This window comes from Lissotriton vulgaris, chromosome 8, assembly GCF_964263255.1.
Source record: "Lissotriton vulgaris chromosome 8, aLisVul1.2, whole genome shotgun sequence".
NCBI lineage: Eukaryota > Metazoa > Chordata > Amphibia > Caudata > Salamandridae > Lissotriton > Lissotriton vulgaris.
The window spans coordinates 1,249,313,481-1,249,337,669 of NC_141696.1; positions in this window are offsets into that span (position 1 = coordinate 1,249,313,481).

The following is a 24,189-nucleotide window of genomic DNA, read 5'->3' on the forward strand; positions in this document are numbered from 1 at the left end:
GGGGCCTATAAAAACTACAATACCCAGCGTCCCTTGGTGTTCCAGGAGACGCGAATTGTCGCATCAGGATCCCGCGCCCGGAGGCGCTTATCAGACGGCTGCTGTTGCGGCCGAGCGGGGGAATCACTTCATTGGGGGCATTTCTGAACACCAAAGGAGAACCCAGACCCAGAACCAGGGCCTCGACAAACATCACGGCTCTCCTCCGCCGCCTCTCCTGTCACCGCGGCCGCAGAGCGGGGAGAGCGGGGGCATTTAAAAACTACAATACCCAGCGTCCCTTGGTGTTCCAGGAGACGCAAATTGTCGCGTCAGGATCCTGCGCCCGGAGGCGCTTATCAGACGGCTGCTGTTGCGGCCGAGCGGGGGAATCACTTCATTGGGGGCATTTCTGAACACCAAAGGAGAACCCAGACCCAGACCCAGAACCAGGGCCTCGACAAACATCACGGCTCTCCTCCGCCGCCGCTTCAGTCACCGCGGCCGCAGAGCGGGGAGAGCGGGGGCATTTAAAAACTACAATACCCAGCGTCCCTCGGTGTTCCAGGAGACGCGAATTGTCGCGTAAGGATCCCGCGCCCGGAGGCGCTTATCAGACGGCTGCTGTCCTTCTGGGAGGAGCTCAACGCCTTGTGTGGCACAAAGTACGTCCCAGATGCATTAACCCCCCCCTATTATGGGCACTAACTCTGATATTTCTAATGGCATGCCACGGGACCTATCTTCACCTTTAAATAAAGACCAAAATCAAGCAAACGCACTGCCCCTGGATCTTAATATTAAAAGGAAGCATGACAGGGAAAATGTCAATGAGAACCAAGCTAGAATACAAAATATGTGCACCAGCCTTACATCATCCCCCTCTAACCTAACAACATCAATGGAGGATATGGCTGCGGACAAAATAGACGACCCTGTATCGTCCCCCCAATTTACTTTACTGGCTCAACTTGAGCAACTGTTATTATCTGTCATATCACCTTTGGTTATAAAAATGAACGACTTGGGGGACAGGTTGACTAGCATTGAGGAAATAATTAAAAAGAATTCTCCTCCAACCAATATAATGGCAACACCCATCTGCCCTAATCCTCCCATTGCCCCCGAAAAGCTTAAGTCCGTTATATGTAAGAATGGTGAAATTGAATTACAGCCTCTTAATACAACTACCTCAACAGGCCCTAAAGTAACATTAAAACCTGCGCTAATAACTCATACAGTGGCTAGAGCCGCTCTGGTAAGAATGCCACGTATTAATTTACCTCCTGAAGCCGCCCCATATGTGACTGTCCTCTCTGGGGTCCCTGCACTTAGTCAGGGAAAACACGAATCACATCAGGACCTGCTAAATAAGGTCATTTTTTGGCTACAGAACAATAGACCTTTGCCTCCTGAGCTAGATGGTGGAATCCTGAGTGTTAGGAGGGTGGGGTGCTTAGGTACGCTGCCCAAAGACATCGCTGGGGACCTGGTGCTAATCAAATTTAAGAACAGGAATATCGTCCCCTACCTACGATCTTGTCAGCCCAAAGAAAGATATGGCCCCATTTGCATTTGGGACTTGCATGATTTTTACCCGAGCCTCCTACACATCCCGTTACAAAGACCAACGGTAAAGAAATACAACTCCTGGGGAAGGGGATCTTGTGCTCCTAGCGCAACTAACCTTCTAGCCTCTAATAGATTTGAACTTTTGCCCAAAACTTGTATTTTTAAGACCTCACCACAAAGAGGCCACTCATGAGTTCGAGCTTAATTGACAGGGTAGTATGTAACTAATAAGTAAACTACTGATAGAGGTTTGCCTGATGTTCTTCCCCGGATCCTTAGGTTGTATGTATGACTCTTTTGTTTTTAGAGTTGTCCTACTTGATATTGAAATGTTTCCATATTGATTAGCTGATCCGTCATACCTATTTAATCTTGTTTTTAATAGCTGATATTAACTTTGTAATGAAATGGTAAGGTATTTACTTATGTATTGTGTTGCTTTTATGATTTTTAAACTAAAATCGAATAAAGCTAATCTGAACTGAACTGAACTGTACCAGTTTCGTTACACAAGGACACCACATTCATTTTTAGGTCCTGCGCCTAGCTCTGCAGTGCGCAGCAAGAGACCTCATGTAGGGGGTTTGAAAATGGACCTAGGAATCACACACGCTCGTGCGTGTGCTTTTCCTTTTGGCCCACGCTATTGGCCTTTGCGTGCGTCTTTATATGAAAGACAGCACGCAATAGGCCAAAGGCGGGTGCATTCCTCTGCCCATGGCCTATTGGTGTCTATTACGCACACTCCGGACATGTGTTTTCAATTATCATGCCCAGACATGGGCGCGATAATTGAAACCATATGTGTCATTTTCTCAGCCTTGTAACAGCAGATCGAATCCACCCCCAAGTTTGCTCGGAGAAGCATACTGAGAGTTGTAACTTTACAAAGGCATTATGTAGTGGCTGCTAAATACGGTATACAACCGTTTCAACGCAACTTTTACAACGCATTCTTTTTCAACGCACACCATTACAACGCAGGATCCTTTACAACGAATGCCTTTACAACGCATGACATTACATAGCAGATGCTATTACAACGCATGCCATTACAACGTAAGTATAGGTAAGTATATCATTTTATTTAAACATTTAATATTGAAAATAAATTAAATACATTAATGTAAGTAATTTTATATATATTGTTTTGGGTTATGGGGTACAGGGGTATTATTAGGGTTCAGGGCTAGGTTTGGGTTATGGGGTACAGGGGTATTTTTAGGGTTCAGGGCTGGGTTTGGGTTATGGGGCATAGGGGTATTTTTAGGGTTCAGGGCTGGGTTTGGGTTATGGGGTACAGGGGTATTATTAGGGTTTAGGGCTAGGTTTGGGTTATGGGGTACAGGGGTATTTTTAGGGTTCAGGGCTGGGTTTGGGTTATGGGGTATAGGGGTATTTTTAGGGTTCAGGGCTGGGTTTGGGTTATGGGGTACAGGGGTTTTTTTACGGTTCAGGGCTGGGTTTGGGTTATGGGGTACAGGGGTATTTTTAGGGTTCAGGGCTGGGTTTGGGTTATGGGGTACAGGGGTATTTTTAGGGTTGAGGGCTAGGTTTGGGTTATGGGGTACAGGGGTATTTTTAGGGTTCAGGGCTGGGTTTGGGTTTTACACTAACTGGATTTTAAATATTATTTTTAAAAACCTACACTATTTTTAAAAAATATATAAATATATTTACAAATATATTAATAAAAAATAATTTAATAAATAAAATTAAGTAAATATTTATTAATTACATTTGTTAAAAAAATAATATACTTACCTAGACTTACGTTGTAATGGCATGCGTTGTAATAGCATCGCTATGTAATGGCTGAATAGAAAGACACAAACCCTGCCAGGACAGATAGGTAGGTCCCTTAACGGGATCCTTTCAATAAGGTTACGAGTGACTGAGAACACCTGTCTGAGTAAACAATGAATAAACTAATGATTCAGCCGCTATTGGAGACTGTACAAAAGTTTTATTTACAGTACATAAAAAGAATTCATTCTGCATAAATGCATAGTCAGAAACATATATCAAAAAAAGGGGGGTAAACAAATAAGTCATAATCACAGGTCCCACATACTCCCTCAGTCACTCAAAAACATTCATTCTCTTTCAGCGCTTCAAGCATTCAATTCATTCATACTCCAATCTAACGTGAACACATGATATTCAATGAAAATACAGTTTTAAACTAAAGCCACAAGGAACTGTAGTGAAAATGAGGAGGCAAAGAGCAATAGATGGTTTTTTATAGCTGATACTGCGTAAGTGCCATCCAGGTGGAATGCGCGGACGCGCGTTTCGATGCTTGGCCTAGTGGGGCTGCATCTTCATCAGGGCGAGGGAGACCAAGGGGGACAGGGACATAACATAGATGGGCACACTTTCTTGAAATAATGGCGTAAGTTGTAATTCCACTTAACCGGTGATAATTCCAACCCGGTAAGGGTATCTTGTACGTCCAATAGTTGTAGCTAATCTTCCCATGTATCTATAAAGGTCCGTAATAATCAAAAAAATCGCCGTATCTCGATGTGCGTGAGCAGAATAAAATGGTCGATATGAACCAAATCGTCAGTTTTATTTGAGAATGCTCCAATGTGGACCAGAGGATCAACTGAAGCCGTGTTAGAGTGTCTGCTATGTAATGTCATGCGTTGTAAAGGCTTTCGTTGTAAAGGATCCTGCGTTGTAAAAATTGCGTTGTAATGGTGTGCGTTGAAAAAGTATGCGTTGTTACGTCATACATCCGCTAAATACACATTGAGAAGCGCCCCCTGATTTTTTAAAGACTTTCAGCCTTTGAATCTAGATGTGTGACTTCTATCACAGGCACTGGTGAGCTAGAGTGGTCTAGTTCAGGACAAGCACTGACTGTAAATATAGAGTTGCTTTAAATTCCTTGTATGTAAAGATATATGAAAACTCTGTCCTAATGTCGGGCTTTTTTCGTCTAAGCCGGGCTTCATGGCATGCAGCTGTGCCGTTTCCGATCGGGGCAGAGTACTTGTTAGCTTGCACGCACATGTACGCCTCGCTTGATGTTACCAGATTGTCTGGTAAACGAACGCATCCGACCTGCCAAGTGCTCCAACATGGGCACGGCCAGTGCCCCGCACGCGCCGCTCTTCAGCCTCTGACCTCGGCCCAGATTGCGTCTTCCAGATAGATACGATCAGGACGGGCCGCGGGCTGGAGGACGAGTGGGGCAGAGGACGCGAGCACGGGAGAGCTCTCCCCTAACCTTCCTCTCCCCTTCACATGCAATTTATTTAACTAGGACTGCTGCCGCCTCGTCTGTTCAAGGGTCGCCTGACAAGCTGCAGCAAAAAAGACTAAAGTCGGTGTCACACATCTGCCTCTGCACATACAAGTTGCTTATTAGAGGAGCACAGTAACTTTCACCTCCTCTAAAAGTAAAGTAAAATGGAGGCAGCAGCTTGGAAGCTCGAGATTTCCTGACAGGGTTGGCTCTAATGAGAGAGGTCACTGTAGTCTTGATGCACAGCGCCTTCGAGTATAATATAATGAAGCGCTGAGCGAGCCGGTCCGGCTCGCTCAGTGCTTCATTATATTATCACCATTGTGCTATTTAAATAGTACTTCGTAGTTAGGCTTCACCCTTTTGCTGGTTTTCTCCTGATTATCGTCAACTTACAGTACATGTAAGCTGACGCAATTTACAACAGAGGAGATGAGCGCATGTCTTTCTTCGCACACTCTTGCCGCACTCGAGTATGGCTAGCGTGTGATAGAGCAGGGGGCTTTTTAAAGACATATTGATGTATTTAAGTTGTGCTGTAATGCATTGTACTAGTGACTATTAAGGTCTGGAGAAGCCAATAAGACCATAGGAGGTACAAAGTCAGACACTTAGGTAGCTATTTAGGTCTGGATTTTGACAGTGCTGATGTCAAACTGTCAAATTGCTAACAATAGACTTAGAGTGGGATGGGGGCCCTTTTTTCCAACCATTGGCTTTCTTTAACTGGCCTCTTTAAGCGATTAGCTTGAGACTTTGTCAATCCCTTCTTGGCACATCCCACTGTAGTGTGCATCCCTCAACTAAAGCTATTGGCTGCTTGGGTGTATCCGCCTCCACATGTGTCCTTGTATTCAACTGCATTAGGGACTACTTTACAATTGTAACCTCTTTGTCCCCTCTTGCTGCTCTCTAATACTGCATGCATTAGCACTTTAAACCCAGATCTGTTGAGTTTAAAACTGCTTGTTTACAGATATAGACATTTTAGAATTACATTGAATCTTTATTCATTACATATATCCAAAGATCAGTCCTTCAGAATTTTGTCCATATGCTGTAATCCACCAGCAAGACCCATTTCCGCCTAAAAATATCGCTTCTTCCCCTTCATACCAGATGGCTGTAAATGCCCACACTACTTGCCTCTGAGCTAAATATCGTTTTTTAAAACAAAACAATTGTTGATAGCCAATAGGGTCTTAACTTTGTGACCTATTCACTTTTCCAATGTTTTTTTGCCACACCTCACAGCATCCTTGATTCTTTGCCTGTGCTACAGCGGCACTCCCGAAATAAACTCTAATTTGCCATGGCCATTTCTCTAAAACCTCAGAAACACACATAACATTCAACAGTGGGGCCCATTACACTGCACACTTACTCTGTTCATATAATTCAGCTTCAAAGATCTGGCCAACAACCCAGGAGTCCTACTATAACATTGGTGGAGTGTCTAAACCTAATAAACTATTTTTATTTACACCTGCAATGTAAAACATTTTACCATTGTTTCATTTTAAACTCTATTTATTCAGACACACCACCATAATGGCAATGGATCTGTTAGAACGAAAATTAGATGTAGGAAGAATCAAAGACCAGATTTATATTCTTCATTTATCTAATTTTTATTCAAGGGTAACCTTAGTATGTCAGACATTTAGCATTTATTTATTTCTTTATTCAAAAAGAATTCTTTAACTATATTTTCAAAAATGATCATTTATTTTAAAGCTCAGAATATAGACATCTATTTAAAAGTTTAGCATGAGTTTAGCAAAGAACAGATAGTTCCAAGTTCATTCTCTCCTATCATCCCTAGCTAACACCCTCATCTTATCCTAACAGACCTGCAAAGGAAAACAAACAGTCAAAAGTTAAAGTTCTTACGTTCCAAGCAATCGATATTCAGTCCGGCAGCATCTCCAGAGGAAATCGAAAAAGCGACCCCTTCTAGCCAAAATTCAGGTGCAGGCACACGGATGGTGTGGCTAGCATGTACCCACCTCTTTAATCCAGCACACTTCACTGCAGTAGTACCAGGGGCGTAACACAGGCCCCCCGCAGCCTCAGCCCTCCAGGGGGCCCCTCACTCTCGGCAGAACTTAAGGCCAGCTTTATATGCGCAGCACACCACGGACGTTGACGGCCTCAATGTAACCATTTATTATTGGGGGATATTAACACAGGCCCCCGCAGGGGGCCCACATGCTCCAGCCAGGGGCCCCCTCACTCTCAGCAGAGGAAGAGGCAGTAAGCAAGGCAAGCCAGGCCTATAAACAGTGCGTGTGCACACACAGCGGACGGTGACGTGCCTGGGCCTCTGTTTTAAACATAAATTATGGTGCCGTCCGTGCGCACGCCCTGCCGGCCTGCCTGAGCCTTTTTAAATTATTTAAATAGTTGGTGCACACTGCGCAGTACGGCTCTTCTTTATAATTAAGGTCCGTGGGCATGGCGGCGCGCAGTTGTTATCTAATGTGTCTGCGCGCCGCGGTGCCGCAATCTTCGGGGTGGGGGCGGGTTGCCAATGTTGTCTTGCGCATTGTAAAAGTGTGCGTGACTTCAGTCTTTAGTACTGACTTAGAAGAAGCCAGAAGGGTGCGGACGCCGTGTTACTAAAAGAGTACTAGCCCCTTCCTGGCCCAGTCAGTCACCCTTTCTTCTGTTTCCCGCCTCGCTCGCCTTCAAAGCTGCACGCCAGCCAGGACTGAGGTGAGCGTGCATCGGCTGATCGGCACTGGTCATGCAAAACTGTCCCCAGTTACAACCCCATATCCGTCGGTTGTTTGAATTCTCCGACGAGAACGCACAGCTTGCTGTCCGTGGGCGTGGGAGGAATTTGTACAGGGCCTGTTCCATCCTAGTGCTTGTGTGTAAGTCTAAGTTGATACCTGCTGCCAGGTTTTGAAGCAATTATACTTTATATTGTTGGAATTTAAGAGATTTTAGGAGAACTCCGATATAAAGTCCTCCAGCAGTGCCATCGTGAAAGAACGAGGGCCAGAAAGACAGCTTTCTGGATATGCAACAGAAAGAAGGACATATTTTTATTGACATGATCTTGTTCGAATGTGGCATCAAGGACAGGTTGTTGTCGATTATGATGCTTAAATTCTGCGAGACAGGCACTGGGGAGAACCTAACTGCAATAGCTGCCAATCACGGGCGTAACAGGCCCCCGTGGTGAGGGGGGGGGGGGGCGAGCTCCAGGGGTCCCCCCTCAGCCAAGTACCTTGCAGTGCCACCCGGTCCCGACATCTACCCGATGAACGAGCACAGGGAGCAGACAGCGTGCTGCAGCACTCTGAGTCCACAGTCCGTGTTCGTTCTATTTGTTGATCACAGCTCTTCACTAGTGGAAGCTGGCCGTTAAATTGCTTGCCGTCCTAACAAAATAATGAATATGCGCAATATAACAACTCCGAAATTCGCTGACCGTAGCATTCCAGAATACTGAATTACTACGAAGGAAAAAATCGGGACTCCTGCACTTTTTTCAAATGAACACAGTGCTGCAGGGTTGGAACTAAGAGGAACAACGTTATAAATTAAACAATCCTTCTCCTAAGTGTGACGCTTATTTTGTGATAAATCAAAACAAGGTTGATGCGAAGATGTCTTTCTATAACTTAATTCTGTGTCCCACATGGAACACAACCACTTCCTCTCCATTAGGACTTTGCAGAGCGTTTAACTAGCGCTTGAGCTGCAATTCAGGCCCATTATTATATTGGATGTGTGGGGGCAGAAGTTATGTGCAGGAGGCAAAATTTTGTCTCTAATACTTTAAATTAAGGCTAGTAGTACACGGGCATGATAATCAGTTGCCCTGTTTCAAGCAGGCACGCTTTCAGGCAGTGATGCGTGATATTAGTGTTCCAAGCAGGTTTGCGCGAAGACATAAAGGGATTTTTCGGAGCCTTTGTGTAGGTCTTTTGAAAACCTTACATCTTCGCAAGAATTGCAAACATTTGCACATTGGTCTTTCTGCTACAAAGACGTGTGCAAAAATGTATGTGACACATTTCCAAAACATTAACACATCGATCTGTCTAAGATAAGCTTGACCGGAAAGAGGTCGGGCCTGATGTTCATGCAATGTTTGCATGATGTGTGTGCAGTCTCTCTCATTGTGTGAAAAGTTGTGCTCAAAGCTTCGCCACCCCCCACCTCAAAAACTCAAAAACTTTATTGCGGAAGCTTGTGAAAAGCAATGCATCCCAGGTCTGAGGCCTACGTAAGACTGCAGAGCTCCAGCCCAGCATTTGTTTTTGTGGTTTCCCTCGGTTTGTTAAGGGGCTTCTCAGCACAGTATGATCAGTTCATGCTGAGAGAGGCACATAGTTATGTTTAAGTCCACCCATGAAAGATCTATCCTGTTTTTTGGGGCGAGGAGGCATTATGGAACATGTGACTCATTTGCAGGCATTATGGTCTCTCACATCCTGTTTGGTATAGCCGGCCGGGTCACAGTGCATTTCTATTGCTGGTGCTTTGCAGTAGTTTTAAGATGATCTTAGTTTCTCGTTGCTTAAGCAATCGTAATTTCTGACATTTATACGTTTCCCTCTTTTTCATTGCTCGATTTTGCTTGCGAGAAAGTGTCACCCATAGTCGTTGAATGTCACTCATAATTACACTGAAATTATGAAAATGTCACACATTAGCAATCTGAAACCTTGGCAGCTATGTGGGAGCAAAACGGATTTGTTGTTTTTTGTGGCGCAGGGAGCCAATAAATGTCTGGATGTACAAATTCAGACCTGTCCTTGCTGGGCTTGAATTACAGCCTAGAAAGAAATGCCAATGTGAAGGACTGTTTTGTCTTTGCTGAGCACATCTGACTTATTGGACTTAAGGAGGTTTGGCTGCTTTGCTGGATCACAGGCACGTATGCCTCCGCACTGCAGCCTGGTTTTACTTCTGGGAAACCACAGACCCCCGTCACTTTTCAAACATGTAAAAAAAAATGTTTATCGTGCAATGTTTGGTATGTGTAGATTTACGCAATTGGCCAGCCACAGTTTCGAAGGTAAAATAATAGGCTATTTCTGGGCCAGTTTTAGCTCGCCAAGGTGCTGAAATGTGCCTCACTGCACAGATTTAATCCATTCTACCCACGTCTGTGGTTAAGGACTACGAAGCAGCACTGGATGTGCATGGTGTTTTATTTATTTTACCTGAAACCAGTCACTTTTATCACCTCATTGCTGGTCAACTTTAGGTGTGCTGTCAGTGGAGTCCGTTACTGCTTCATGGGTGACGTCCATAGTCACATGGTGCTTCCAAGGCATGGAAATCAACCCCTCTTGTTAGCAGTACAGAATCACTACTAGACAGAGACAGGGAAACCCTTCCTCCTTAAATAACCTTCTCCTAAGTGTGACGCTTATTTTGTGATCCGACCTATGTACTAATATATCTATTTGCAAAATAAGGAATCAGAGGGGGGTAACAGAATGACACGCCTAATTATTATTCATTGGGCAGATTGCAAATTATGATTCCTTTGGTTTGGCTACCTTCACAGTGATGGTGGCTTGCGTAGGGAAGCAGACCCATAGAGGTGTGCAAAATGTACTTCATTTGCATATCTGTAATTAGGAGAAATTTAGGAAAGATTACTCAAAATGCAAAACTGCCATTTGGACCTATATTTTAGTATGAAAGGTGTCTTCATTTCCATTTTTGGCAAAATTTAATTTAGTTGCGGGTTTATATCGCGCTAGGAATCGACTCCCGGAGGAGTATCTCCACGCTTCGACCGCTGGGGAACCCATCCTGGCTCACCCTGAGAGATGGTCCCTGATGGGTATCTCTAAGGTGCGACCAAGCATCCCCGGCGGGGCCGTTGTGAAGATGAGGCAAGCTGATGCCCAGAGTTGCCGAGTGTGGTCTCTGACTAGAGTAGGCACCGAGGCGAGAATTATCGAGTTCGCTGACCCTGGTCCACGACCCTGCCGCGTCGGGAATCGAACCCTGGTCCCAGGCCGTCCTCTGCTTACGGGTCTGCCGCCTCTAACCAGTGAGCCACACTTCTCCACTGACATATTTGCTGCTAAAAATAGTGCAAAAAATGCAAGTGCTGCAAGCAGCACTGACTCACATTCCAGTTGCTCTCACAGTTCCCATGTGCTCGCAGTAATTGTTTCTCGTAAACTGCATATAATTACTTACCGTGGAGTAATAGCAGAATTTCTGGAATTTTGAGTAACAAGCATAACATAAAATTTCTGAAATTATTTGATACTGCAAACATAACAAATTTTTGCTACCATCCCTGTGAAAGAAGTTCAAAAAGGATATTTTTTTCGAAAGTAGCCCGAGTGGGCCTGGACCTCTTCCTACAGCTCCTGAAACTGCCACCATGAATTGCAAAAGGGAGAAGGATCCAAAGAGGATGACCCATTTGCTTTGCAAACTATTTACTATGACTTGGACGTTAGTAACTTGTCTGTGGTTTGTGACCAGAATTAGTGTTGCAAACTATTGACACCTTTGGTACTGATTCTCAGTTAGGAATGGATGCCTCAGACCTACCCCTTCAAAATCGCAAATCTCTAATCATTCCTAAAAACATTTCTGAACCGCTAAATGGGTTTAGCAAATTAGAAACATGTTTTTACCAGTCACAAGCCCTCTGATTTAGTGAAATAGGGGGGTTTCAACCAGTAAAACCCTTTTTAAATCTCTGTCAAAATGTGGATACCAATTTAAAAGCTAGTGAGAAGCTTCTAGTCCCTATATCTCACATTGATTCTACCAACCCTTTTCTATTTGACATGTATAGACACCACAGAGATCTCCAAACTGGTAATGCCATGGCCAGGACAGTACTAAAGTCCTTTGCAATACTACAGTAAGAATTTGAAGAACATCACTCCCAATTTTTCAAATATTTACATTTGTAACATGCCCTGTTGCTCTCTATTAGGAGCATAGACTTAATTTAGGGATCACCAGGGGTCGCTGCTCTGACCACTGGCTTCCCCCTTGCGACCCCTAGCCCTGCCTTTGTCCACCCCAGACCGCAGAGCTTGCGAAATCAGTGCCAGGAACGCGGGACAGCTCGCCTTTATGGATGTTGGTTGTGTCTCCACTCTCCTTGTTTTCTATCTATAGAAAATGGAGTACAAATAGCAGTTATATGACAGCTGAGGTAAGTAAAAAAAACATTCTTTTAAATGTATGCTGTCTGCTGGCTTACGTCTGAGGGTGTGTTTATGTGAGCGAGTGTATTATTGAATATGTATGTGTAAGCGGTGTGTTTATTTATAAATGTGTGTGTACGTGTAGGCATGTGTGTGAATGAAGGCCAAAGGGCATGTGATGTCACTTCCACTACCCCTAGCATGTTGGTGAATTGGTGTCCATGATCAGGGGCGACATGAGGACCTCCATGACTTTGACCCTTTAGAAGATAAACTCCCAACAGAAGAGTTCCAGATGCAAACATTCTTGAAAATTTATTGAACAGTAGTGAATAACTTTCTTGACACTTTTCCTCACCTCCAGGAGGGGATGGAGGGAGATCTAAGTACGCTCTTAAAAGACGATTGGAGGGAGACACGTGCTTCCCTGGGAATCTGTCTTCGCATCACATTTTAGGATCATCCAACTAAATTACTTTCATTGTACATACAACAGAAATTGTGTGGAATGGGTCTGATGAGTTCCCTGCATAGCCACGCATGGGGATTTTAAACATAGGGTCTGGGGTTGTGGGGTGGTTGCTGCTTTTTTGAAAGGGCTCCTGCTGATGCTTTAAGAGGTGGCCGCATCCCAAGCACCCTAATTTCTGTTGATCAAGATAGAAACAGTTACATACGCAGACTGTTATTGATTGGTCTCTTGTTTGCAGATGATTAACCTTGCTCGAAACAGGACAGATGTTTGCCCTCCTTCATTGGAGTAATGGAAGAGGGGTATTAATTATTCCATGAATCTAAAAGGCCAGTCTATGTGGCCAAGGGGCGACACCAAAATCTGGAATGAATGGGCTCCTTATAGACGTAGGGGATTGGGATCCTGCCCACAACTGGGGGATGTTGAAAAGCAGTGGTGTAACAATAGCCCCAACAGCCCCAGTGGGGGAGGGGGGAGGGACTGAGGGGCATATTACCAACAATTAGCGATAATTATCGCTATGTTGGTTTAGCGGCAATATTTTTATCGCCAAGCTGCGGCGATTTTTATCGCTTAGGAACCTTGCTATTATCAAGGTTTATCTCCTAAGCGATAAAAATCGGCCGAAATGCATGAATATCGCTGAAAAGTCAGCGATATTCATGCATTACCGAGCTAATGCTCTTAGCCATGTTATCCACCTACCATTGGATAACATGGCTAAGAACTGCTCAGGGGCAGGTGTTAGCTTTTGGAGATATTCGCGCTTAGTGCGAATATCTCCAAAAGTTGGTAATAGGAGATAGCGATGTTAGCGACTGTTTCCAGTTGTTAACATCTTGGCACGCCCACTTTGCATGTCATTAGTGATAAATTTCACTGACATGCAAAGCGGGGCCCAAGATGGTCGCTATCTCCTACTAGCTGTCGCTAACTGGTGTTAGCGACAGCTAGGTAATAGGGAGATAATTTTATCTCCGCTTTCTTGGCTTTTAAAGCCAAAAAAGCGGAGATAAACCCCCTTGATAATATGCCCCTGAATTTCTGCGAGGCCTCTCCATTACTGTGTGACACTGAGAGTTCCTGATTGGATCTGGAGCATGGGGGCCCCCACCAGAAACTTTGCAGGGGGGCCCCCTTAAGCTTTGTTACGCCACTGAGTAGTACTGACCAGGATTACCTGTTGTGGCTTTTGCCACCGAGGTACCAAACAGTTTCTTCTGCGATGTACTTTCACTCGAACCCAGTCTCCAGGTACTAGATCATGAGCTGGATTTTTCTCTTTAGAGTTTGATTCAGTTCCCACCTGGTGGAGCACAGAAGTTACTACATCAGACAGATTTTTGCAGTAGTCCAATATGATATCATCATTTATTGTTAGCAATTTTTTAACAGGTACATAAGCTTGTCTCATAACCCTGCCCATCAAAATTTCATGTGGACTTACTTCTCAGTGTCATCAAAACAAGTGGCAAGGCATCTGGCCACTTGAGTCCTGTTGCCAAACACATCTTTGCAATTCTGTTTTTTTTTATATTTCTTTTTATTAATAGAAACAAAAATAAAGACATATCAGGTACAATACAGTCAGTCACGGTAGCAAGATTGGAAATTTCAAATATCAGGAAACCTAGTAAAGGACACAGACGCTAGCAACCAATTAAAATTATATCACTCAATACAGTGCACAACCGAATCTAAGCACTACAGCCCATCAGGACCCGCCCACTCAGTAAGTCAGGATATTCGAGCAAGCAATGCTCCCGTATATACAAGTCTAATCAGAATAGACATATGAAACTACAAGAGGGATTACGTGTGCCCTGGCGCTATTAACCAGTACGATATGCAGCAGTTTTAGTGGTATATAACCCCCAAGTGTCACAGCCCTCAGTCCCCGCCCACTGACAAATCAGGATAATAAAGCTTGTATTGCACCCATATACTCAAAATGACCAGGATAAGTTACAAACATCGAAACATAATCAGGAAAAATGAAGGATAATCGACCATACTAGGAACTAAAAATAAACCGCCCAAGCGCGTATTACCCCGAAAGACGAAAAATACGATCAGGATAGATGACAAAAATATATACGCCACGGCCTAAAATAAACTACACTAAACATAAACCCCATCCCCCCACCCTGCACCCCTGCATTAGCTTTCGCCCGTCCCCAACTAGCAGCGTGCCTGTCGCCCCAAAACAAAACTAACTATTCTAAAAGAAGAAAATGGAGCAGGGCCTTGGTAGGGGCTCCCGGTCCCCTCCCCCCCACAGTTCGGCTTCCCCTCGTCAAAAAAATCTAATCCTCAAACATCATAATACACAGACAAAGGGGGATTGTAATTGGCCTGCCTCTCCTCTCGCATATTACACATAAAAGGATGAGATCTCATACCACCACGGAGTTACAAAGTACAAGAGGTATCGTGTACAGCTCAGCCTTGGCCTGACCGATCAGGAGCATTAACACTTCCCTTCCCATCCACAGCGATGTCAGGATAGTCCAAGTACGGTACTAGTATGTTACGGCCCACTAGAGATAGCAAAGCATGTCTGACCCCATGCTCTTCACAGTTCCACTGTACCGACAGGAAGTCCAGACGTTCCAGTTGAAGGATTGAAGCAGGCTCCGGGAGCAAAGAGAGAGTCACATTCACACACCCAAAGCCAGTGAATCCGCTGTCCATAGACTTGCACACCTCTTGTTCCACAGAATTCCCGACGTCTGTTAGTGAATCCATAGCGAACTCAATGACCTCCATGCCGCCTAGCAAATCAACGGGGTCCGCACTTTGTAATCTACTCCTGGGCGCGATATTCTCCAGTATACCATCCAGGGCTTGCATTTTCATGCTCACGGAGGAGTGGAGTCTCACAAAAGCTGCCAGTACAGCACTCAGCGTTGGTCTCGTATAACCACACTCAGTATGCACAATCATCTTCACTGCCACAGCCCCCTCAGACAGGATATTTGGCTCCGAAACACTCACTTGGGCATCTGAAGTCACTCTGGTGAAGCGGGATAGGGTAACACTCGAGGCACTTGAGGACGCCATGTCATGCATTGCATCCATTCACATGAAACTGCTCCCAAAGGCAAGATCTTCCAAACATCCCTATTTAGCGACCAAACTCAGGAATGACCTGGACACCACAGGCTATCTCCAGTAAACCCTTGTTCCATTCGGGCGAAATTCCCGTCAGCCTCCCTACCTTCCAATGACGGAATCGATGGGAAAAAGCACTGCGGAACAGTCAGGGTAATAGTGCCTTGCTCCGTTGTTGCTGCTGTTATGTATTAGAGGTCTACCATTGGAATCGGCAACTCTCAGCTCACTTCCGAACCGACCGGGACTTCTCAATCTCTCATGGCCGATGTTGTTCAGCTCGCCCCCGGCCTTTCAACTACTCAAGGCCCCGGTTCCACCTCCGGTACAGGCCGCAAACTTTACGTCCATCTTTCTTCGTCATCAGAGCTGGTAGATCACTTGGGATCACACGCTCGGGCATTCCTTCAACTCATTTACGCGAGGACACGGCATAGGCGCAGGATATGTGACAGGATCTTGTGGGAGGAGAAGGAGGTCGACGAAGCCGGGAGCCTAGGCGGCCATCTTGGTCGCCGGCTTGGCTCCTCCCCTCTGCAATTCTGTTTTTAATGGTTCCATTTACCTGCTCTACTACCCCTGAAGCCTCAGGTCGGTAAGCACAATGCAGTTTCTGGCGAATATCCAGAGCCTCACAAATCATCTGCATCAACTTGTTTTGGAAAGGTGGTCCGCGGTCCGATTCAATGGTTACCGGGAAACCGAATCGCGGTATAATTTCTCGTAAGAACAGTTTGTCTACAGTTATTCCATCATTCCTTCTGGTGGGAAAAGCTTCAACCCACTGTGAGAACAAGCAGATCATCACAAGCACATATCTAAGCCTATGGCATGGGGGCAATTCTACAAAATCCATCTGTACTCTTGTAAATGGACCACCCTCCTGTCCTATGGTTCCCAAACTCACAACAGTTCTTCTGTTTGGATTGAATTGTTGGCACACTAGGCATCTTTGGCACAAACTTTCAGCAATCATTTGGAATTTAGGAATATACCAAGTTTGTCTAAAAAGACGAATCATGGAATCTCTTCCAATATGGGCTTGACCATGTTACATTCGTGCCATGTCTGAGATCATGCTATCAGGCATTACTGGTCTTTCATCTTTGTAAACCCAAATTTCACCTTCTTCTCGCTGTCTACATCCTGCCTTTAACCAAATATCTTTTTCTTCTAGTTCTGCCTCTTCTTGCATCTGCTTCACTTCCTGCCATGTCTCAACTACAGTGGTTAGCATTAAAGGACTCTGAACATGTTCTTTTGTTTTGTCTCGATTGATTGAAATTTGATTTTTCGCACAATGCTTAGCTATGGCATCCGCATAATTATTTCCTTTAGAAATGTAATCCTCATTCTTTTTATGTGCTGTACACTTTACCACAGCTATTTTTTCAGGTAACTGAATTACGTCAATCAGTGTTCTCACAAATTCTGCATTTCAAATGGGTGTTACAGCAGAAGTTAAATAACCTCTTTGAGACCAAAGCTGTCCATAGTCATGAACAACTCCATAACCACACTGTCAGTACAATACAGGTCTCCCGCATATTACACTTTTCTTATACTTATACTGTAAAGAACCTCATGGTGCCATCGCATCTGGAGTGTTATTCGGGGGCTCTGGCGTTTGTCTTTTGTGCTAGGAGGTAACTCTGGAGAGGATTCTATATATCTCTAGGCCTTGAGGTCCAGGGCATTGTTTCAGCATAAAGAGTCAGTTGTTCTTGGCAGTATATTAAATCATTAATCCATTCCTTGAACTTTGGCGCACGGCCCCTACCCCATCTACAAGCCACTCTCCGTTTAGCTAGCAACAGGGCGATAATGAGGTATCTGTGATACGACTTGGGGATGGACTTGGTGTATCCTAACAAAGATGTCAGTGGTATTTGCTCTTAAGAGATGGATGTAATCTGTTCCATAGCATCAAACACCTGTGCCCAGTACTTATTCATTCGAGGGCAATCCCAGGACAAATGCAGAAAACCAATCCCTGGACTTCCACATCTTTCACAGCTATCTGTGTCTTTTAATTTGAAGGGGAACATTTTGACTGGGGTGTAATATAAGCGTTGCAGGAATTTATATATAGTGTGTGAAGCGTAATCTACCACTGGCCGATATTTGTTCTGTTTGCAGACAGTAATATGTCAAGTGTTCATCTGTCATTTCATACCCCAATTCCATTGTGCGCCGAAAGAGCTGGAAAATTCCGTCTGTTGAGTGCGCATAGTATGATAAAGGATGGAAACCAGGTGTCCCGGTGATGTAGTACCGAGGGTTCTTGAGGGGATTCCAGAGTAATAGAACATATGCCTTGACGGAGCCGAACATACAGAAACATGTCCAGAGAGGAGGGGTGTGTGTCATGAAAGATGAGGTCGAAAGAACGGAATTTCCCATTGTGATAAAGATCTCCCCAGGTGGTAATTTTAGTACGCTCGCAGAGTCTACGGAACCCTGTTTCGTGAAGCAATGGCATGCAGGGATGATAGGAAAGTGGAAGCAGCGATGAGTACAGCATAGGGCACAAATAAAACTAAAGAACAAACTAATTGGCTTCATAGTTTATTTCCCAAACTCACACCCATAACATGCATACAACCTTGATGCAAGCTTTTCCACCTGCACAGAGATAAAGTGCTCTTATTCCAGTGCTCTGTGTCCTACAACTGTTCGATCTGCTATCATTTTGCATTCTCTAGGTAACGCATGCCCATTGGTACATAAGGGCCCTCAAGCTGTGCCTCCAAAGTCAGTGGTTCCAACACAAGATTTGTCAGACCCCATAGTGGTTTTCAGGGATGCTACAGCAGAGCTCGCCTGGTGGGCTGCGGAGAAGAACCTGTCCAGAGGGATGTCCTTCCAACCCTCTTCAGGTGCGACGGCTGTAGTGACAAATGTCTCCGTTCTAGGGTAGGAGGAACTAAAGATCAGAAGCCACGGATTTTCAACAGAGCAGAACTCAAACATCAAGTTTGAACTGAAGGCGATTTGCTCAGTGCTTAAGGTATTCCTCTCTTCTCTTCGAGGTCAATGGGTCCAGATCTTGACAGAAAATAGAAATACGATGTCACCAAGCGGGGGGAATAGGGATCGTTACCTCTCTGTCTAAAGATGCTGAGACTTTGGTCTTAAGTGCACCAACACGGGGTATGGTGGTAAATCATCAGACCAGCTTTATGAATACCAGGGCTAATGACATGAGTTGGCGCCATCTTGCTGGCCACAAGTTACAACTCCACCTATAGGTAGTGAAGAGCATCTTCGATCAGTGTGGCGTGCCCAAGTGGGTATCTTTGCCACTCACTCTTTACATCGCTTGAAGTTCTGTGCGCTTCAGTATCCAACACAAGGAGCTTTGGTGACTTGTTTCAGTTGAATTGAATTTTTTTTTCTCTACTATGCGAAAGTCATCTTAGTGGCTCTGTATTGACCAAGAAGGGTGTCGTACGCCAACCTTCTACACCTCTTGCTTTGTGTCTCACTATTTCTTCTTCTCAGGGTGAACCTTCTTTCCCAATTGGAAAGACAGTTCCTCTATCTGATTTCCAATAGGCTACACCTTAATTCGTGGAGATTGAGTGGGAATATTTAACTGTTTTTCACTTGCCTGAGGTGGATGCCATCTTTTTTGCCCTTAGACCTCCCACTATGTCTGTTTACTCTGTGTGGTGGCGAAGGTTTGTCACATGGTGCGTTTGCCACCACACTGACTCAATGAAAGAGCAACTGACTCCGTGAAAGAGTGCTGGAATACACTAGGCGCAACCTTGCAAGCATGCTTATTGCATAAACTGTGTCGCCCGAGGACAATTCTCTTGCGGTGACCTCGAGGGACTGGCATCACCCTCCTAGCTTACTACCCTACCATTGAGAGGAGAACTCCTGCACAGAGCTTACAACTGGCGCCAATGCAACCTGGCCGGTCCTGCTTTGTAACATACTGCTGCTGAGAGACATTGGGCGAACCACGACGGCAGGAAATTCACTATTTGGGGAGATTGCTGTAGCAGGTATGCCCCATAAATGCCCAACAATCTGTGTGCTAAGGTACGGGAGCACTACACCCTGCAGGAAACAGCGCACCATCTTTTATTCGCCTCTCACCTTAGGCGAAGCAGCAGTCTTGACTGCTGCTCAGCACAACGCTATCAATAAGTATGCCAGAACCTCTCCAAAGACTCTGTAGGGAGACAGTGGCGCGACCGCAGGGGCTCAAGTTACCTTTGAACAGATTCTCCAAGCCATACATGATCTCCGCACTAATATGGAGAAGCAAATAGGCAGAATTGGAGCGGAGGTGTAGCTGCTCCAAGATGTGCGGAAAATCGCAGACAGAGTCATCGACACCGAAAACCAGATCTCCAGTGCAGAAAACACGGCTAACTCACTGTTCAATGACGTCATCAAACTCCAGGAAAAAATGAGTTACCTCAAATGCAGAGTGGATGATGTGGAGGCCCAGTCTTGAGGGAACAACCGGCTTTCGTGGGTATACCATAGGGTGTAGAGGGGTTAAACATGGAGGCCTTCTTGGACATATGGCAGAAAACGTAGCTTCTGAGGGGGCCTTGTCAGCTTTGCTTCATTATCGAGTGGGCACATAGGTCCTTGTCAGCTAGGCCGCCCCTCTGGGGTACCACTGCGACCACTCATAGCCTGGTTCCTAAACTACACTGAAAGTGATTCCATTCTGCGACAAGCCAGCATACAGGCCAGTTTACAAGTGGATTCCTCATGAGTCAGTATTTACCCGTACTACACTCTTCACGTACAGCAATAACAATGACCCAATATCGCGGAGAAGCAGAAGCTGAAGGCAATGCAACTGACTTACATGATAATGTTGCCAGTAAAATTAAAGGTCATACATGATGGGAAAATTAACTTCTAAATGCCCCAGGCAATCTGGGACTGGCTGGAGGTGGGGTAGCCAAGTCAGTGAGGCTGACCTAGAGGAACCCCCGACTACAAACAAGGAGACCCAGTAAAACCTGCTCTGAGTGAGATGGAGCAGATCAAAAAGGCCAAGACGGGGGCAACCTCCCATAAGGAATACAGCAGAGATCCAAACCCCTTGCAACAGAACTCATAGGATGGACACAGTGATGGGGAAGAATGTATCAGTGGATCTTGGAAGAAACGGCTGAGTCGAATGCTCAGAATTGTATGCATATGTAGCATCTGTAGCTCAGATCAACCCTGGAGCCACTCTCCCAGTAGGATACAAACACGTAGTTGGGGGTGGGTGATGAATGCTTCATGTTTTGAAGTGTTGGGATAGGAGAGTTGTGAGGTTTTCCAGGTTAGTAATTATAGGAACCTGTTCACATAGTACACTAAGAAGTCCGGGCCCCTTTTGCCCCTCCCAGACGACATTAAGAACCCCCATGACAGCACATTGCGACACATTTAGAATATTCTTGTGGAATATCAATGGCCTCAATAATAAAATATACACCACACGTGATTTTGTTGTAAGAGGCTCACCTGCTTGGCAGTTACTGTCACTTTCTATTGCATGGAGACTACACTAGAGTATATCACTTTAGATCAGAGGTCTTCAAACGTTTGGATGCCGAGACCCCCCTGTCAACTTTTTCAGGCGTAAGGACCCCCTCCTGACAAAAATTTCTAAACCTGTATGCAGGGCTACTGGAATTATGAGGCAGGTGAGAACCAAATTATACGACAGGCTTGACTAAATTGTGTGGGTAGAAAATGTAAATAATGTTCTGTGATGCCATGTATTTTGGGATAGCATTGCTTTATTATTTTTAAATTGCCACTGGATTCAAGCAAGCCGGGCTGAAGACGGCTGGAATGCCAGAAACCGGTCCTCGGAAGCTTGTTTCCCGTCCAGGGAAGACATGGCTTGGCAGTTCGGGCTGGACTGTTCCCATGAGGCACAGGGTCAGACTAATTTGCATATAGCCATGTCTGAACTGGGGTGGCAGAGTGAGCTAAAGAACGGTGATGGATTAAACCCAGATCTTTTGACTGGGTGTGAGTGTTTGATTGATTCAGATGCTCCGTCCATCACCACCCCCTTTTGTTCTGCTTTTGGCCACCATAAGTGTGGCAGGGTATGCTCAGACGTGAGTCCCTTGCTAACTTTGCCACTGGATTCAAGCAAGCCGGGCTGAAGACGGCTGGAATGCCAGAAACCGGTCCTCGGAAGCTTGTTTCCGGTCCAGGGAAGACATGGCTTGGCAGTTCGGGCTGGACTGTTCCCATGAGGCACAGGTTCAGACTGATTTGCATATAGCCATGTCTGAACTGGGGTGGCAGAGTGGGCTAAAGAACGGTGATGGATTAAACCCAGATCTTTTGACTGGGTGTGAGTGTTTGATTGATTCAGATCCTCCGTCCATCACCACCCCCTTTTGTACTGCTTTTGGCCGCCACAAGTGTGGCAGGGTATACTCAGACGTGAGTCCCTTGCTTACTTTGCCACTGGATTCAAGCAAGCCGGGCTGAAGACGGCTGGAATGCCAGAAACCGGAACCCGGAAGCTTGTTTCTGGTCCAGGGAAGACATGGCTTGGCAGTTCGGGCTGGACTGTTCCCATGAGGCACAGGTTCAGACTGATTTGCATATAGCCATGTCTGAACTGGGGTGGCAGAGTGGGCTAAAGAACGGTGATGGATTAATCCCAGATCTTTTTACTGGGTGTGAGTGTTTGATTGATTCAGATGCTCCGTCCATCACCACCCCCTTTTGTACTGCTTTTGGCCGCCATAAGTGTGGCAGGGTATGCTCAAACGTGAGTCCCTTGCTCACTTTGCCACTGGATTCAAGCAAGCCCGGCTGAAGATGGCTGGAATTCCAGAAACAGGTCCTCGGAAGCTTGTTTCCGGTCCAGGGAAGACATGGCTTGGCAGTTCGGGCTGGACTGTTCCCATGAGGCTCAGAGTCAGACTGATTTGCATATAGCCATGTCTGAACTGGGGTGGCAGAGTGGGCTAAAGAACGGTGATGGATTAAACCCAGATCTTTTGACTGGGTGTGAGTGCCCAGCAGTCACTAGAAATTTTCTCAAATAAACAAGAAGAGATTAGTTTCTGACAACCGCATAAAACATGACAACTTTGTTTCCCAAGAAAAAAACTATCTTCAGAGTCGTGAAAACAATAGATAGATATTTCACTCAGTCAATCGTGCATGCTTCGTTTCACCAGAGGTGCAGAGAAATATAGAGACGGGCGTTTTCAATAAAAAGTATTTATTGAACAGTCTTCTTTCTCATGCAGAAGAAATGGACTGCTACAATCGTAATACTGGCTGTACAGTATAATGCGTACAGCAAGAAGAGTATTATGAAATAATACCGTAAAAGCATGGTATGGTTTCTAAGCCATAAAATACATACATAAATAACAATAACTAAAAGTACTCAACTGGTGCTTTTAAAATATGCCTACCCCGATGTACCTAACCTAAGTCTAGTACGAGGGAAGAAGTAAGTATGGTGTAGCATAGGTTTAGTATTCTGTTGCCAGGAATCTATCCAGGATTTCTCTTAGGGTCTAATCAGTTCCGAACCTTGGTTTAGAATGAAGGAGGTCTGGTATCTCTCTCTCTCAGGACTCGATTTCCCAACATCCCGCAAGGGGAGCTTGGAAACACTGGAGCTGGATTTCTCGGCAAGAGAAAAGACAGCGTCTCTCTCAGTGCGTCTGCTGGAGGGTCGGCTTACTTCGGCACTTGCTGCAGTGAGCTGTGTCGGGCAAGTAGATAGTCGAACTGCTCCAAACCACCGTGTTTTTGCTAGGGCAAGTGTGGGCATAGTTATTAATTTTTTTAATATTTTTATAAAAAAAAATTCCAATACAATTCAAGCACGTTTCATGGTAATATGCACTATTTGTAGCAACCATGATCTTGTTATTTCCCCATAGAACGCTCATCGCGTGTGCAGCGGAAACGCTGGCAGTTGCAGTTCACTTGTTCTCTCTGTAAAGTGTTGCTGGTGGGAACCAGGGAGAGTTAACTGGGGATATGCAGGGGAAGGAGGGGGGAGGGAGTCAGAGCCTAGGCATCATGAATATTTCCTGGGACAAGTCAGTGAGAGGCTGTTGGCATGACCCAGCCCTGTGTGAGGGCTGTCCGTGGGACAGTGTCTCCGGGTATAACTATACAGTGCAGTGCACAGCGGGAGGCTTCTACCTCACGTGGGGGGCAGGGTAGGGGGGCAGTGGTGTGCATACTTTGCTGTGAGGGACGCGCCGTCGGGCTTGTGGGACTGTGTCCTGAGAGGCATTGGGATCAGTGCGCGTGTGTGATTGTCAAACTGGTGGGATAGTAAGGCCCATTCGAGCGATATGGGATGTTTACGTAGGCCCTAAGCTTCCTCCTCCCTCAGTGTCTCGCCTTCTGCTTTTTCCCACTTCAGTACCGCTCCCACACACGCCTCTATCGGGGGGCCTGATGCAGTTCGCCAGGTCATGGCAATATTTCGTTTGGCCAGGAGCATGGCTAGGGACGCGAAGCGGACCTGTACCTTATGAGTTTTTGGTTTTCGGAGTATTTCTAGTGCAACTGCTTTCCACGAGTGAAGACCTGTGAGGCCTGTGAGGTCTGTAAGCGTGTCTAGGACCTTAGACCAATTTGGGCGAAGTGAGGGGCAGCTC